Source organism: Panthera onca, chromosome A3 (genome assembly GCF_046562875.1).
Source record: "Panthera onca isolate mPanOnc1 chromosome A3, mPanOnc1 haplotype 2, whole genome shotgun sequence".
NCBI classification, from domain to species: Eukaryota; Metazoa; Chordata; class Mammalia; order Carnivora; family Felidae; genus Panthera; species Panthera onca.
Window position 1 is genome coordinate 120,651,306 of NC_138341.1, and position 17,261 is coordinate 120,668,566.

The 17,261-nt window shown below is 51.0% G+C and overlaps 1 long non-coding RNA gene across 1 annotated transcript; it reads right to left on the bottom strand.

Moving 5' to 3' along the window:
• Positions 1-11,172: 11,172 nt before the first annotated feature.
• On the bottom strand, positions 11,173-15,404 carry LOC144615876 (uncharacterized). The gene is made up of 3 exons (XR_013554523.2): positions 15,070-15,404; positions 14,509-14,591; positions 11,173-13,291 (listed from the first exon to the last, which is right to left on the bottom strand). It is a non-coding gene; the product is annotated as an uncharacterized LOC144615876 (long non-coding RNA).
• Positions 15,405-17,261: the final 1,857 nt, after the last annotated feature.

Genomic DNA, 17,261 nt, shown 5'->3' on the forward strand with positions numbered 1-17,261 from the left:
TCACTCTTCATTTTTAAACTTTTTACCAACTTTTTCCTTAATGTGTTCCATAATGAAACAGAGCACAGGGGTCCTAATATAACCTTCCCAAGATAACTTGAGGACATCAAGAAGACATTTATCATTGCCCCCGGGGTGACCGCATAGCTACTTTGTTGAGACGGTTCTGTTTTGCACTCATTGACTGGTGTTGTTATTATTCAGGCCATTCTTTCTTTCCCCTGGTGAGTCCCAGTTTGGGGAAAAAAAAAGACCAGGTCACCCTAACCAGAGATAGACTGTGCTGGACCAAAATGATGGCCTGAAGGACCTCTGAGATGAATATGAATATTTGCTATGGGTTTTTTTAATATGGCCCCCAAATTCTTTGACATCTGTCTCACTGAGAGATCGGGTCTCTGTCTCCTTCCCTGAATTCAGGCAGGTCTATAACATCTGACCAACGGCACACAGTAGAAGTGGTCCCGTGCAGTGTCCCAGCCTTCAGCAACAGGCAAATTCCCCCCGCCCGTATCTTAGGATGCTCCCTCTTTGGGACCCAGCCTCCACGCCGTGAGGAAGCCCACGGAGACAGCTCCTTCAGAGAAAGACCCAGAGCCAGAACTGACTTGCCAGCCATGTGTGAGTCACCTTGGAGGTGGGTCCCCAGCCCCGCTTGATCCGCCCCAGCCAATGCTACGCGGACAACAGCTGTCCCTTGCCAAGTATGTGATGGCTGTTTCCAATCACCTGTTGGGGGTCATCTTTATGCAACAATAGAGAATCAGAGTAGTTGCCCAAGAAGCAAATGCTGCTGGAGAATTCAGTGTTTGGAGTCCCGGAGTCTATTAGGAACCAGCCCAGCCCCTGCCTTCTCCTTCAAGGCCAGACCCCGTGCTGTCACTTCTAGGAGAGTAAGTGAGGATGATTACAGGTTCTGAACATAGAATCTCCGAGTTCTGGTCTCTCTGAAACCTCAGGGAAATTAACCATCTTCTCTGACCCTCGGTTTCTTCATCTGTAAGGGAGTGATAATAGGACCTAGGTCATGGTGTTGCAATAAGGAATACAAAGCAGAGACTGGCAAACCCATTTTGTGAGGAAGCAGATGGTGAATATTTTAGGCTTCGAGGACCCTACGGGCTGTCACCACTCGATTCTGCCATGACAGCAAGAAAGCAGACACAGGCGTCCATAAACAAATCGGCATGGCTGTGTGCCAACAAAACCTCCTTTACAGAAACAAGATCTGGCCTGCGGGTCAGAGACTTCAGACCCCTGCAGTAAAGGATTGGGAAAGTTCCCGGCATAAATGCCAGCCACCATTAGCATATGCATTATTGTTGTTGATATAAATGCAACTGTCTTTAGGCAGCAGAGTTTGTTGGGGATTTCACCAGCCCCATAACCACAGGGTTCACCAAAAAGTGTTCACGCCGACATAACGAGTGGCAAGCCTAGCGACAAGATGAGTCACCCTAGGTCAGTGACACGGAGGAGCTTCGGAAGCTGCTCCGCCATCTTCCTTGGGAGCAGTCTTGCCCATGTCGCTTTATCTCTGGACACAAGGCAGTTCTCTAAAATGAACATATGCGTCGCAGGCCTTCCCGGGGAAACTGATGCTTCAAATCCAGAGCTAAGACATTGTCTCATGTGTCATCACGCCTTTCAGCTGAGAGCCCCTGGGCAGGGATTTTGGAGGAGTCCAGCTTTAGGGTAATAAAAGGAAGGAAGGAAGGGAGGAGAAGGGGGAGGGCCCGGGAGGGACAGTAGTGGTGAAGAGACTGGAAGAAACGTGCCCCCCATCAATTCTTCTCTCTGGGCTGCCCGTTCACGCACTCGCTCACTCAGGTCTGTGTATTGCCAGCTGGGAGCCAGGTCCTGGGCTGGGAGTGGGGTCACTGCGAGTGACGGAGACACTCCGAATCCTGCCTCAGGGAGGGGCCTCCCCTCCAGCGAGGGGAAGAGGCCATTACGTAAGTCGTGGCAGTAACAGTGTTGTGTGTTGTGAAAGGGGAAGTGGAGGGTGGGGACCACCATTTGGGGGTGGGGGACCTGGCCCAACTGGGGGTCAGGGGAGGTCTTCTCAAGGAAATGACACTGAAGTCAAGACCAGGGGAATGAATGGGGATTAGTCATCACCCTCTGCCTTCCTCCTCTTCCTGAGTTTGCCCTTGTGCTCAGACAAACCCTCGCCTGCCCAGCACCCATCCATGCAAGAGATCACTCTCCCTCCCTTCTCCCGGGCCCAGTCCTCCCTTGTCTGCACTGCCTTATAAAACAGCTCTTTTCCCTCACCTAAACCTTTACTGAAGTTTCAATGCTTTTAGGATAAAAACTTAAAGCCTTCATAACATGACCCACTAGGCCTTGTGTGACCCAGTTCCTGATACCTCTCCAGCCTTACCTCACAGTCTCCCATTGGTAACTCTGCTCTGGCCACCCTGGATTATTGTCCAGGCCATCCTACCACAGGCCCTTTGCACATGCTCTTTCCCTTCCGTAGAATACTTTTCCCTTGTCTGTTTATCTACTTGTCCTTCAGATATCAGATCCCTTGTTTCCTCAGGAAGGCCTTTCCTGACCTCCCCAACTCATTAAAAAAAAAAAAAAACTCTCTTTTTAAGTTTTCAAAAGCCCCTCTGGTTAGTACCTACCACAGATGCAATTTCCATGATCAGTGGGAAGACTTAACTAATGCCCGTCTCCTCAAAGACACCATGAGCCCCAGAGACTTACCTGTATTTTTTACAGCTTCACTCTAGTACCAGGGCCCAGCACCCAGTGGGGGCCTGGCTAAAATATCTATTCCAATGACTGAAATGTTGGAGGAAATCTCCGCTGACATAGCATTTCTACATTACCTGGAGAGTAAAAAAAAAAAAAAAAGTCCGACTCCCTGCTGAGCGTGTATATATTTTCGGGTTTGAGTGGGCGTGGCATGGTGAGGGAAGAAAAATCTACTGCAGAGTCAAGAGAGCAAAGTTGGAGTCCCATCTCCAAATGCTCTTTGGGTCTAAGTTTCCTCATGTGTGAAGACAGTGAAGGAACAACGTCCCCCCTCCCCCAACCTCCTCCTGGACCTGCTGTGCACAGTGAGACCCTTTCAAGGATGGACATGATGAGTTTATGATGGCTCCGCATCCGCCCGAGAATCACGACAGAGGCTTGAGCCCGCGGGGCCCCCCTGCTCTGTGCAGACGCAGCTGGGGCAAAAAGCACAGCCCTGGGAGGGACACGTCCAGGAAGACGAGGACGTCTGAATGTACCTGTGCCACCACGAGCCCAGCAGCATTGATCGCCAGCCTTGTAGAGGGAACATTCGCCTTTCTTCCCCTTCCAAATAATTAAAGTATAATATTTTATGGCCTGATAAAATTTACTGGGACCCTTGGCACGTAATTATAGTGCTTCTTTAAAGGAGACCCCATAAAAGATGCATGATTAGAAAGTTAAGGATCTGGATAGAATTACAACGATGTGACAAATAATTTACAAGTGATAAACTGTCCGAGGGGGAAAAAAAATTCCAATAACCTCTGATGAAGACTAACAATTAAAATAATAAATCCCCCAAGAGCAAGGGTAAACCTTTCTTCTTGGTCAAAGGCTTACACTCCATGAGCCCAGCAAGACGAGCAGGGCTTCTCATCAAAGTCAAACCCTGGGCTCACCGGGCGTCTCTTCTTTCTGGACGTATGTATTTATTTTTGTACTTAAGCACTTACTTATTGAATCTTTTCAGTCATTGACTCATCTGCTGATTTATCCTCTTTTGTTGTTTCTAGCCCTTCTTCCGTTCCATCATCACATACATTCATCATTCCTTCCGTCCCTCTGTCCACCCACCGTTCCATTCATTCATTCATTCCCCTACCCATTCATCTATGCCCATCTGTTCATTTATCCATTTATTAGCGACTTGTTAACTTGTTCATCTGTTCATGTATCCGTCAGGCACTTATTTTTCCTCCACTTACCCCTCCCTGTGTCCACGCCGCCCATGTGCGTTGTTCTTCTGTGCTACAAAGACTCTTCTCTATATCCTAAGGCAGCACTGTCCCACAGAACTATAAAGTGAGCCACATAAAAGATTTTAAATTTTCTAACAGGCACATTAAAAAATAAAAAAAGAGGGGGCACCTGGGTGGCTCAATCAGTTGAGTGTCTGTCTGACTCTTGATTTCGGCTCCGGTCATAAACCCTGGGTCATGGGATTGAGCCCCCACTTTGGGCTCTGTGCTAAGTGTGGATTCTGCTTAGGATTCTCTCTGTCTCTCCAACTTCCCATTCTCCCCTTCTTGCATACTTACATACTCACTCTTTCTCTCTCTCTCTCTCTCTGTCTCTCTCTCAGTAAAATAAAATAAAAAATAATAAAAAATAAAATTAAAAGAACCAATGAAGTCAATTTATGTAATAATTACATTCTTTAATAATTATTGTTGTTATGGAATGGTGTAAGTCTTTTAATATACGTCACATATTTATTTTCATACAAAATATAAATACTATTTACTAACATCGTCATTTACTTTATCTTAACTCCGTATATCCAACGTATGATCATTTCAACATGTCGTCAAGATAAAAACATTCACCCGTAATTTGACATCTTTCTTTTCATCCTAGGCTTTCAAAACCCAGGGTGCATTTCACACCTGCAGCTCAGCTCGGCCCGACTAGCCACAGTTCAAGTGCTCACCAGCCGCACGTGGTCCACGGCTACCATATTGGATGTCCCAGTTGTAGATCTCTGAAGGTGAATCTGAGAGCTTTTGCCCTTGGAGAGTTCACACTCAGGTGAGGACAGAGCGCTGAGATTTGCTGACTGTTGAGATACAATGTATCTCAGTCACCATCTCACTTCATCTTGACATTCAAGCTATAAGATATTCCCATTCTATCCTTGGGGAAGCTAAGACTCACAGAGAAGTGGTAAAAAGTTCTGGAATAAAATAAATTGAGCACCCCCAAAACACTGCTCAAATGAGCAGACAGAGCAGGGACTGAGCAGGTAGGGAAACTTGAAGGGGGTTGCCTAGCTCGGTCCAAGGCCTGTGAGGGCCTGGAATCAGGCACTGAGCCAACCTGGAGGTAGGGGAGAAGCCTCACCACAGAAAGATCTTTCCAGACAAAGCAGACACACAGAGAGAAAAGAGAAGAGTTAACACTCTGATGTGACCAAGCTCTGGTCCCTGAAATCTTCAAATATCTCAAGGCAGGGACACAGGATGTAAAAGAACATAGTTGGGAGAATTTAGAAAGAAAGAAAGAAAGAAAGAAAGAAAGAAAGAAAGAAAGAGAAAGAAAGAAAGAAAGAAAGAAAGAAAGAAAGAGCTCACACAGGTCACGACTAGCCTTTTGCACCAGAAACCACCGTCTTCTATCCTTTCATAACGCAGCTCACGAGGATTCTGTGGCCAATCATCTGCATGGCGCCCAGGCCTGGAGAGGGCGACGGTGTCCCTGATGGCAGTGATACAAAGGTGACGCTCCTAAGAGTCACAGGAGGTCACATTACCCAGCATTTTCACCGTGTTCCAAGCACTGTGACTGCACGGTTCACTGACCCCCTTATTTCAGAGATGGGGAAACTGAGGCGTTTTCCCAAAGTCCACTAAGTGCCATCTGCCATGTGTTCCCTGCAGAGACCCCCGAATGAGCATTTCACTGGAAACTGGCCCTGCCAGACGGGATACGGGCTGGGGGGACGGCCGCTGGGGACCCGGAGCTCCTCTTGGTCGCTGTTTCCACCAAGTTCACGGTCCAGTGGGGAAGAGGAATCTGTGGCAGATAAAGGCCTGTCAGAGTTCCCGGCGCTGTGCTAGATATCCCAACACAGCCAAGTGGAAACAAAGAGGGAGCTAGCTGTCTGTCACCCCCCCCCTCCACCGTGGGGCTGGGGAGGCGGTCAGCAAGGCTCTACCGAAGGGGTGATACTCGGGCATCACCAGGCTTCCTGTGACTCCCCCAGCAAGAGGTAATCTCTCTCCCTTCCACAAATTAGCCCCTTTGTCAGGTCCTCAGAGCCCAGGCCGAGCCCCGGCCCCCACTGGGACAATTTCCGCTGCCCTCCCTCTCCTTCCCCAGCACAGCCTGCTCATTCTGTAATCCCCCCGCAGGCACCAGGGAAGCTTTACACTTACTCAACGTCATAACGGATCAATGGAGAAATACAATCGCTGGGATTTCGGAGAATGTATATATTTGTTTAAAAACCCCTGTCTCTCTCCGGGTGCAGACAAAACACTGCCAGCTTAACACCTCCCAGAGATGCCCTGTGGGAAGATTTCGGGGCTTTAGCTGTCAGTAGCAATATCGGTCAGACGGGCTTCGCGGTGGCCTCTGCTCTGGAACAGGAGAGACGTGGCAGAGGAGGGGGACAGGGGAGATAGACGGAGCTGAAGTCAGTGGAGACAAGGGCGAGAAAGGGAGAGAGACGGCACCGGCACTCGGGACGGGAGACGACGGCTGAGAAAGGGCAGTGCCGACTCAGGGGCCCTGAGCCACTCGGGTGGGGGAAGACAAGAGTCAGGAAGACACGGGCCAGGCTCAGACGAAGTGAGCCAGGAGCCAAAATGGGACAGACATCAAGTCATCGGCGAGATTGGGAAGGCGAGGCAGACGGACAGAAAAGGAAGGAGGGTGAGGGGGCCCGGTGGGATGTCTAGAGCACAGCAGCCCCCACCTGAGGCCTGTGCTCAGCTGTTACCCCTGCCTCGAGGACGCTTTGCCTGCGTCTTGTATGGCTGGCTTTTTCTCCTGTCTCCTCAGAAAGGCCTCCAATGGCCACTCGAGGCAATGAAGGTCTGCCCCATTTGCTCCTACCTATTGTCCTCCAACAGAAAACAACACTCAGTTGGGTTTCTTTTCTAGAACTTGTTAGCTTTTTATTATTCACTTGTTTATTATTCATACCCAGGGCCACTGCTGTCTTGTCATAACCTCAGGGCCTAGAATAATGCCTGGCATAGAATAGGTGGTACTTAATGGTTGAAAAACAGATAATAAATGGAAGGAAGGAAGGAAGGAAGGAGAAAGAGAGGAAGGAAAGAAGGAAGGAAGGAAGGAAAGAAGGAAGGAAGGAAGAAGGAAGGAAGGAAGGAATGAAGGCAGGAAGGCAGGAAAGAAGAAGGAAGGAAGGAAGAAGGAAGGAAGAAGGAAGGAAGGAAGAAGGAAAGAAAGAAAACAGGCAGGCAGGAAGGCAGGCAAGAAGGCAGGCAGGAGGAAGGAAGAAGGCAGGCAGGCAGGCAGGAAGGCAGGCACACAGGAAGGCAGGAAGACAGGCAGGCAGGCAGGCAGGAAGGCAGGCACACAGGAAGGCAGGAAGGCAGGCAGGCAGGAAGGCAGGAAAGAAGGAAGGAAGGAAGGAAGGAAGGAAGGAAGGAAGGAAGGAAGGAAGGAAGAAGGAAGAAGGAAGGCAGGCAATGAAGGCAAATCAGTCTCCAGCTACTTGGTCATGCAGGTTGGAAGACCAGGATTTGGGGCAGGGTCGGGGTTGACTGGATGCCTGTCGTCTGCAGCTGGGCACAGGCAGAGGCCGTCTGTGACAGAGACCTGTGGCAGCAGGGGGCAGGGCCTGCATCTGACACCGATGGGCATCAGCCAGACCAAAAAGGATCCTGGGAAGAAGGCTGCTGGGGAGCTGAGCACTTTCCCTCCCACTCTGAGGGTCCCTCTGGAGTTCCATCCGGATAGAAATGGTTTCATCCATGACTTCGCTTTGTCTAAAGTTCAAAATGGTCCTGTGGGCAAAAGTGCATGACTCCCACGTGTGCTTCTTGGGCGGTGAAAGTCCCTAACTTAATGGGACTCCCATCAGCCCCATTAGGACTCACGCAGCCTCCCTCCCATGCAGGGCTCTTTGCCTCTATGGAAAGTGCTCTCAGGAGCCATTTTGCAAGACCAGCCCCTGCTGACCAGTGCCGGAAAGCACCTCAAGGGAGAAGCTTCCAGTCCAGATTGGAGTGCTTTGGCTTCCTGGAAGTCCCTGGTGAAGACCAGTTCTCTTTCGGAGGCCAGACAAGAGGCCATTACGTGTGTTTGCACCTTGAGGCTAGCACAGAAGCGGTATTGGCCTGCTGGGGTGATCTGGCTGCCGGAAAGCCAGAGAGAGGCTGGGCAGCTTGGCAGGAAGGAATTTGGGTATGAAATCCCAGGGTGAGGGGACTGCTCCCGGCCACTTAGAGTGTGCCCCAGAAATAGTGACTCAATTGAACAACAACATCTGAAGCCACCCACAGCCCCTCCCCCACCCCCGCCACAACGACTCTTTCTTTTTGCCTCCCTGCCCTCGCTCACATTTACCCAAACGTGACACTCTTGCTTTCGCAGAGTAAATTCCAGGTCACATTTTACTTTCCTGGTAATTGTGTAACAAACATCTAGCATGTTTCAACGAGACCTGCATCACTGACACTGTTGACAAGTCCACTGATGTCCCCGCTTCACCTACCAGTCCCCTGTAAATGATCCTCTGAGGGTTACCCAGGTGCTTGCCCCGATAGACACTGATGCAGCAAACATCTCTGCTTACGCCTATTCCTTCCTTCGACATTCTTTTCTCGGGATAAATACCAGGGTCACATCATCCCCGAAGTTTGTAAGCATTTGGATGGTCACAAGCAGTGTTTGTGTATATGATTTTTCGACCCAACCTCACTAGAATCGGGCATCATTACATAATTTTTTTTTCCTTAGGTGATTGATGTAAGTTATTGTAATTCCCTTGGACAGAATTAAGAATGAACATTTTTGGGGGCGCCGGGGTGGCTCAGTCGGTTGAGCTTCTGACTCGGGCTCAGGTCACGATCTCGGCAGTTTGCGGGTTCGAGCCCCGCATCGGGCTCTCTTCGGTCAGACCCCACTGCAGATCCTCTCTCCCCAATCTCTCTCTGCCCCTCCCCCTTCCCCTGCTTGTGCTGTCAAAAATAAAAATAAACATTAAAAAAAGAAGGAGAGTGAACATTTTTTAAACGCTTGTTTATTCTTCATATTACTTGTATGTGAATTTTGGTTTACAGGTCGCTTCAGCTCACCTTCTCACTCCTTTTCTGTGTCTGTAAATTTGGGCGTAAATCACCCCCCTCTGGGAAATAAGGAATGATCTATTCAGATGATGGCATCATAAACGACGGGCATCACTCAGAGCTTGGAATACAGTCCTCACCCCGGCCTGGGGGCAGCCACACCGAAGGACAGCCATATTTCCTCCCAGCCCGTCATCTGCTGACCTCTGACCGGGCTAGGCTGGGAGGCTACTGATGTTAATGCACTCTGTGCGTCAGGCACCGTGTTCAGCACTCTCCGTAAACGTCTCACTCAGTCCCTCCACTGACACTGAGAAGTAAACATTAGAATCTCCATTTTGTAGACGGAATGGAGAGAAGTCAAGTTATTGACACAACACCACCCAGACCAGATTCGAACCCAGATCTATGGGTTGATGAGGCTCACGGCATAACCACTGCCCTAGCCTTGGATGGAAAATATGACCAAAGGGTGTTAGAAGTTGTTGGTGAACATGATACGATCTGTATTAGTCCGGGTCCTCCAGAGAAACAGAACTAACAGACTACAGAGATGTGCATGTAAGAGGAAATTTATTCTAGGAGTTGGCTGATGTGATTGCCAAGGCTGAGAAATCCCGTAAGCTGCCATCTACAAGCTGCAGTAGCCGGAAAGAGGGTGGTGAGATTCAGCCGAAGGCCGAAGGTCTGAGAAGCCCCACTGGGAGCTGGAAAGCCCAAGAGCCAGGAAGCTCCGAGGTCTGAGAGGGTAAGATGGACGTCTCAGCTCAAGTGGAGACAAAGTCACCCTCACGCTGCCTTTTCCTTCTGGTCGGGCCCTCGACAGTTTGGATCACGCGCCCCGCCCCATCTTCGTTACTCTGTCTACTGATTCTGCTAATCTTTTCCAGAGATACCCTCACAGACACACTTACAAGTGCTTCACTGGCATCCCTTAGCCTTGTCAAGTTGACACATAAAATGCACGGTCACATCGTCTCTACCCTAAGAGCTCACAGTCCTCTGGAAAGACAAGTAGGAAGAGTCACAAAACCACGGGTAATAAAGACACGTGTGGTCAGGGAGCTGTGGGGGCACCATGAGAACACCTTGCTTTGGAGCTGAGGAAGGCTTCCTGGAGGAGGTGATGCCCCATGGGGTGTTGAGCACGAAAGAGGACTTGCTTGGTGGACAAGGATCAGACTGCGGAGCAAAGGGAGAGCTGAGACCTGGGCCTCATATGTCTGCAGGGGGAAAGGGCTTATGGGTAAGTACGGAGGGGAGGTTTTGGAATCGGACAGACCCCGTTTTGAACTCTGCCTCGTCTCACTAGCTGTGCAGTTAGTCATTTCACTCCCTGAGCCTCAGTGTGCCCGTCCTTAGAGCAAAGACACCTGTTTTGCCAGGTGTTGAAGGGACTAAGGAGCCCATGAAAGTAAAGCACTCAGTCCAGCACCTGGCCAGAGAAGTAAGTGCTCAGAAGTGCCAGGTTCTTGCTGCCACCTCGGAGGATTTCCCACTTCCCCTACCCGACCTTCCTTTCCACAAGCAAACCCGGGAGTGTGACCCGTGAGGAGTGGCTTCCAAGGACACATACCTGTGAGCACACGCCTTTCTGGAAGCAACAGAGGGCAATGAAAGCCATCTGGGCTTTGAATTCAGCCACATCTGACTTCAAATCCCATTGCAGCCACTTTGCAGCTTGGACTTTACACCTTGGACAAGTCACCTACCTCCACGGAGGCTCAGTTTCCTCCTCTGTAGAAAAGAGCCAGCAAACCCTGCCTTAGGAATTCTCCTGGCCCATATGAGCACAGTGGCCTGCACATACACAGGCTCTCAGTGGCCAGCGAAAGCCCCCGAAAGCCCTCGTCCTTTTGGTCACCACGCAGGCACTCACAGCGGTGGTCTGATGCAAACGTCCGTGCTTCTATTAATCTACACAGGGGAGCAGCAGCCCCTTTGGGACTTCCCCAAGGGCCCCGGGGCCCGTCACCCTCTGGGGCACCCAGCCCGGCAGGGTCTAAAGGCAGTAGCCTCTAGTCCCCAGCCCATCGTCTCCACATCCTCCCCTAACTATTGCGGGAAGGAGCATGACTCATGGAGGGGAGACTACTGGCATCGTCTCCACTCTCCCCCCACACCGCCCCCCCCCACCCCGCCCCTGCATGGGGCCGGCCAGCAGGCTTGTGGTTAAAGGGCCTGCCTGGGTTGCAAAACAAGCCAGTTTGCTGTGTTCGGCATCACGTGACTCAGCGGGCTCTGGGATGGCCTTTTCTTCCCTCACTCACTGACTCACTGCAGGCTGGCTTGCAGTCACATGGGTTTCTGGGCCTCAGTTCCCCCCCGAGCGCTCCTGGCTAAGGAGCTAGAGAAGACTAAATTAGAAGAACTGCTTCATTTTTCCTTGTGTTATTGCACCACGAATGTGTAAATATATTCTCGTTCTGAACAATGTAAAGACAATCAAATATAGAACACGGGAAACAGGAAGCCACCCCTTTGCAGCAGCAAATCTAGTCAATATTTTCCCCGAGCATGTTCAAGAGCCCTATGTGATTTTTTTAAGTACTTTTAAGTTACATAGAAACCTATAAATGCACCCTTCTTTTTTTTAAGTTTATTTGTTTATTTTTGAGAGAGAGAGAGAGAGAGAGAGAGAGAGAGAGAGAGAGAACAAGAAGGGCAGGGGCAGAGAGAGAGAGGGAGAGAGAGAGAGAATCCCAAGCAAGCTGCACCCTGTCAGCGCAGAGCCCGACGCGGGGCTCGATCTCACGAACTGTGAAATCGAGAGAACCTGAAATCAAGAGTCAGGCGCTTAACCGACTGAGCCAGCCAGGTGTCCCAATGCATCCTTCTTTTTAAAAACAGTAGAATATTGCTGGGAAGGCCGGTACCTCCAATCCTGATCCACTCCGGAGGCAACCCCTAGTGTCAATTATTTCTCTTGCAAATCTCTGTTCTTTGTATGGTGTTATGTGTTACATAGAAGCTCATAGTAAAGCCTAGGGGCCGGTTGGGGGAGGGAAGGGGGCATTTCTATTCTTAGCGCTGCACAATGTATCTTTCTACAACTTGCTTTTTTCATCCATCACAATGCTTCGGAGACTTGCCCAGTTGAGCACCCAAAGGTTCCACTTAGTTCTTTTAATGGCTACTTAGTATCCCATACTGGGCGTGTGCCCTAGTCTTTACCAGTTGCCAAGTCCAGACTCCAGGGTTTGCATTGTTCATAAACAATGTTAACATGAACACCCACCCACACTCTTCTTTTGCCCACTGCAGGTAGTTCTCGAAAGTCGATGCCAAGTGGTAGAATCTGTGCACCCCAGCACATTTAGGTTTCGTAGATAGCACTGCATGGTGCTCCCAAGACAGCAGTTCCTCTCTGCTTTCCAGGGGTTTACAGATATGTGTCCATGTGCACATGGAAACTCACTTTTGAAGGGTTCATAGTAAATGGTACTCAGTGTCCTGTTGAGAGGCAGCTCAGGGAGTGAGGAAGGACGGCAGAACATCTGCTCTAGGTGAAAATGATCAACCGCTGAAGCCAAACTCACTATGGAGAGGGGGAAACTGAAGCCTGGCCAAAGAAATTGACTTGCCCATTAGTTCCCAGTCCTTTCTTGCCAAGCCTACTCTCAGTGGTTAAGAGGAAGCAAATCCTCCTACACAGGAGTCAGGGGAATCTTTTTCCAAACTTAAATAGAATCATGTCCCCTCCTTTGCTTGAGATATTTCATTGGCTTCCTATGCTCTATCTTCAGGACCTCACCCTGACCCTTTGCCCTCTGTCTCCAGAGAGCACCAAGATGTCTCCTGCCACAGGGACTTTGCATGTGTTTTTGACTCTCTGAAACATTTCCTGCTCCTCCCCTTCCACACTCACACTCACTTTGCTGATTCCTTCTCCTATCTGAGATCTCAGTTAGAGCATTCCTTCCTCAAGGAAGCCACCTTGATGATCCCCTTGACCATGCCACAGCCCTCTCAGAATCTCTCTTAGTGTCTTGTATTTCTCCTTCAGAGAACTGCCCACGGATGCGATTTATACTTTCTGTGTAATACTTGAAAAATATCTGACTCACCTACTGAGTCGCCAAGGCCAAGAGCTGGGTATCGTTTTGCTGGATCTCCGGCATTTCGGTCACAGTAGATGCTCAGTATTATCTGAATGAACGAAGGAGTAACTTTACTCCTCTCTCCTCACCACATGGCCTTTTGGTCATACTCTCCTCTGGGCCTTCCCCTTCTGTCACCAAGGTTCCCAAGGGAGGCTGCCTCAGCAGGCACACATCGTTCTGATCACAGGAGGCAGAGGGTGGTCTGAAAGTCACCTTGGCTTCAGATTTGCCATTCCTGATTTCACACCCCATTTCAGCAAATTGGACATGTCACATTTGTTCACTGGGACTCAGTTTCTTCATCTGTAAAGTGGGCAGCAACCCCCCCGCCAGCCGCCCCTTGCAGGATTGTATGGAGCCTGAGTACAAGGCCTAGCCCAGCGCCCTGAACCTCGTGTCGGCTCAGTCCTGGGGGAAGCCCTCTCAAACCACATCTCTCATAATCACCTCACTGTGGTCTGAAGCAGATTTCACACTTAGGTTAAGACAACGTTGATCTTCCCCACACTTTCAGATCCTTGCCCTGAATCCACCAAGGGGAGCTCCATCATCTACCTGATAAACCAAACACTGTCACCACCAGATGCAGGCACTAAGGGCAGACAGGGGATTAGGAACAACCCCAGGGACCTCCTGTGACTCTCTAAGACCCGAAGCATTCAGCCAATAGGGAGCAAGCTGGGGTTACCTTAAACCCACACGAGCTTTCTCCCTTCAGAGTAACAACACCGCTCTTCCTTGATGGCACCTGCAAAGCTCCCTAAGGGGCCAATAGACCTTTCTGGATCCCCGGAAGAAGAGTTGATGAGGAAAGGAGAAAGAGGGGCACTGACTGAGCTGCAGCCTTGGGGATCAATAAGGGACAGGAGAGACTAAGGCTAGGAAGGACATCCTGCGGCCCTCACAGGAGAGGCATCTGGATCCCCAGAGCTGCGTCCATGGCCGGGAACTCCAGAACGTCCCAGAACGTCCCAGAACATCCCCTGCCCCTTTTGTTTCTCTCTCACCTCTGGCTGTGGGCCTTTGCTTTAAACCAGCCTCATCCCCGGGGCCTCATCTCTCGTCCCACGTTCCTTAGTGCCAGGTCCCAGCCAGACCTGGAGGTGCCCTGGGGAGCATGACTGATGTGGCCATGCTCTCGCAGAGTTCACAGGCCAGTGGCTTGTTCCTGCAGCAGCAGGCAAGGAAAACTGGGGGAGCCGTGAGGGGCTACTGGCCTGCTTTGCCGGGTCTGGGGTATCTGGGACCTCAGGACAATGGGATGTTAAGGGTATCAACGGAAGCAAGGAGGAGACCGAGGTCTGCCCCAGACGAGCCAGCCACCAGCCTGCCGTGAGGGGGTCTGGGCAGCCCCCACCCCATCCCCCCCTCTCTCACCTTCTCCAGCTACTCACCCGCGATTAGTGAGCACACAGCAGGCCTGTTTTCTTTCACTAATGTGTCCCTGGGATCGGCACAGAGCTTGTCACAGTAAACACTTGGAAGGAAGAACAAGAAGGAAGGTTGGGAGGACATGGCTTAGCAGGAAGGGAAAGAAACAAGAACGAAGAAAGCAGAGAGCCCTGCACACATCGATTGATTGATTGATCCACTCTTTACTGTGCCGGACATTGTACTCGACTCTGGGGACACGGGTAAAGCAGATGAGATACCCGCGTCACGGAGCTTCTGTCCTGACACTTGCAGGGACACCGGCACGCCTTCCTTCCGGTGCGTCCCCGTAGAACAGCAGTCCCACAAAATGCCCAGCACTGTGCTCCTCTGTCAGATGAGCCTGAATCTGCTACAGCCCTTGCTCCCACCTTGGACTTCACCTCGGAGAGTGAAGGCTCTGAGAAGGTGTGCAATTAGAGAAAAGCCTGATGAACCCGGTCTGCTCTAAACACTTTCTGCCCGAAAGCCGCTTTTTCTCAGAATTACATTCCACGGTCTTAAAGGAATCCGGCAGAGGTCACCTCCTGGTCGGCGCCCCCGGGGCAGGTCTGGCCCTTCTGTTCGGCCACACTCCTCCTCACTCCGGGCTTATTCCCGACAGCACGTCCCGTGGATGGGTCCCGCAGCCACAGTTTCCGTCGCTGGGTTTCCTGGCACCAGGGAACTGCTCCTTGACTGGGCTCCAGGAAATCATGCTCTGTGCCGTCTTTCTCTGCCGGGGTCGGGGCTGCGCGGACGCCTCCTGCTGTTCTGTCCTCGGGGCTCAAGGGCCGGGAGACGCAGCAGGGGAAGCCAGAAGCCGCAAGAGGCTGGGACTGGGATTTGAACGGCAGGAAGGGAGGCCTGGCCTGACCGGAAGGTCCACACTATTCTGCCAGACCTCCAGGTTTTGACGGAGGCCGAATCCCGCCTGCCAAGGGAACTCAGAGCCTGCCAAACCCCCACGAGGATAGAGACAAACATCAGCCTCGTGTTTCTGATTCACACCATCTCAGCTCCTCAAACCGCTATTTGGTGAAAGCTGCTTACGTTTCGACAAATCCAAGGACCCTCTTTGCAAACGGTGATTTAGCTTTGTCCAGAGATCTCCGGGCCAGAGTGGGACGATTCCACGCCCGCTCTGCCCCCACAGGCCTCTCCCCCTTCAGAGAGAACTACAGCCTCTAGATGCACTTCGAGAAACAAACGTCACCTTTCAAACCTCGGTTTCCTCCTCCGTAACCCGGGGGGCGGCCCTGATCTCGCAGAATTGCTGAGATTAAATAGCGAACGTGTTATTTATGCCCCAGGACTTAATAAGCACTAAAGAAGAAGGTATACATTATTAATCGTAGTATTAGGGTTATTATCAGCATCCTCATCATCGCTGTCCCGTGATTCAGTGAGCCCTTGGAATCTTGGAATAGTGCGTAGATTCCCGGAGTAGATCTTCTTAGTAGCGACCCCAACAAATAAATCCCCCTTCTCAGAACCCACACTAATGTGGTCCCCTCACCCACACGGATGCTGGCATTGGCCACGTGATCCGGTTTGGCAATAAGGGGACGGTCAGGATGACCCAGGCATTGGAGGAGGCTCAGGCATCCAAGACTTCCAGGCGGGGCCCGGGGCCAAACTGGATGGAGCCCCATGGTGAGCCCAGCAGAGAAGCCTCCGGTCAGATGAGCCGCTGCCCTGAACCACCGAGTCTGGGGCAGTGCCTTACACAGCAATAGAGAACTGATAGAGTTCTAGATAGAGAACTGATAGAGAACCTACCTTTTTGTCCTCTCCTCCCCTCTGTCACTAGGCCCCCTTTCTCAAGCCTTCTGCTTCAACTGGTCTGTCTCTTTGGGCTGCAGAAATGGTCAGCCTGGAGCCTGGTGAGGGGTCTTGGGTTTATCATCCTAATTCACAACATCCGCCGCCCACGGCTACTCAGACAGACTCCCCGGAGGCAGAGGAGCGTGTCCCCCAATCCCCACCTTAGAGCACAGCCACCTGCCAGTGAGAACTAAACCACAAGTGAGTTGGAAGTGATTCCAGACACTGCATTAATCCAGGCTGACGGGAGGGAAGACCAGTCAGAATAAGAAGTGAACTGCACTTTTTCAAAAAAGGTGATCTGCAGTTTTATGGCTCTCGAACTCATACGGTAACTCAAGCTAAATACTCAAGCGCTACCAACAACTTGTCCCCTGGGGAAGGTCTGCTGAGTGGAGTAACTTGGTTTGCAATTGGCATATGAATTGCTTGCGTTCTGATACGTTCCTCTAAAGAACCCACCGCTATCTGTGGAGAGCTGATGCCCTTCAATGCCTCGACGTGAACCCTACAGACATTTACCCTGCGGGCAGGAGCGATGACCCCACGAAAGTGAATCTCCCGTCCCCGCTCCTTCTAGACTTCGGACCTGTGGTAACCATGCGTTTATTGGAACGTATCAGAGTGTATTCGAGTAGCAGGGGGAGAGAGCTGGCCGGTGCCCATCACAGTACTGACCATTGTTCGTTTCATTTTCCCCGGCCACCTTGCGACATAGGGTGACTGTTCATCCCCGCTTTGCAGGTGGAATAACTGAAGGTCAGAGGGTTAAATGACTTGCCCAAGGCTGTGCCGTGTGCCCACTGCCCCAATCAAAGGGGAGCACAGTGAAGCGAGGCTTTAATCACCGTCCTTGCAAGAGCAGGTGTCTGATGGACAGGCACAATCGGGCAGTCGCAGTAAGGCAATT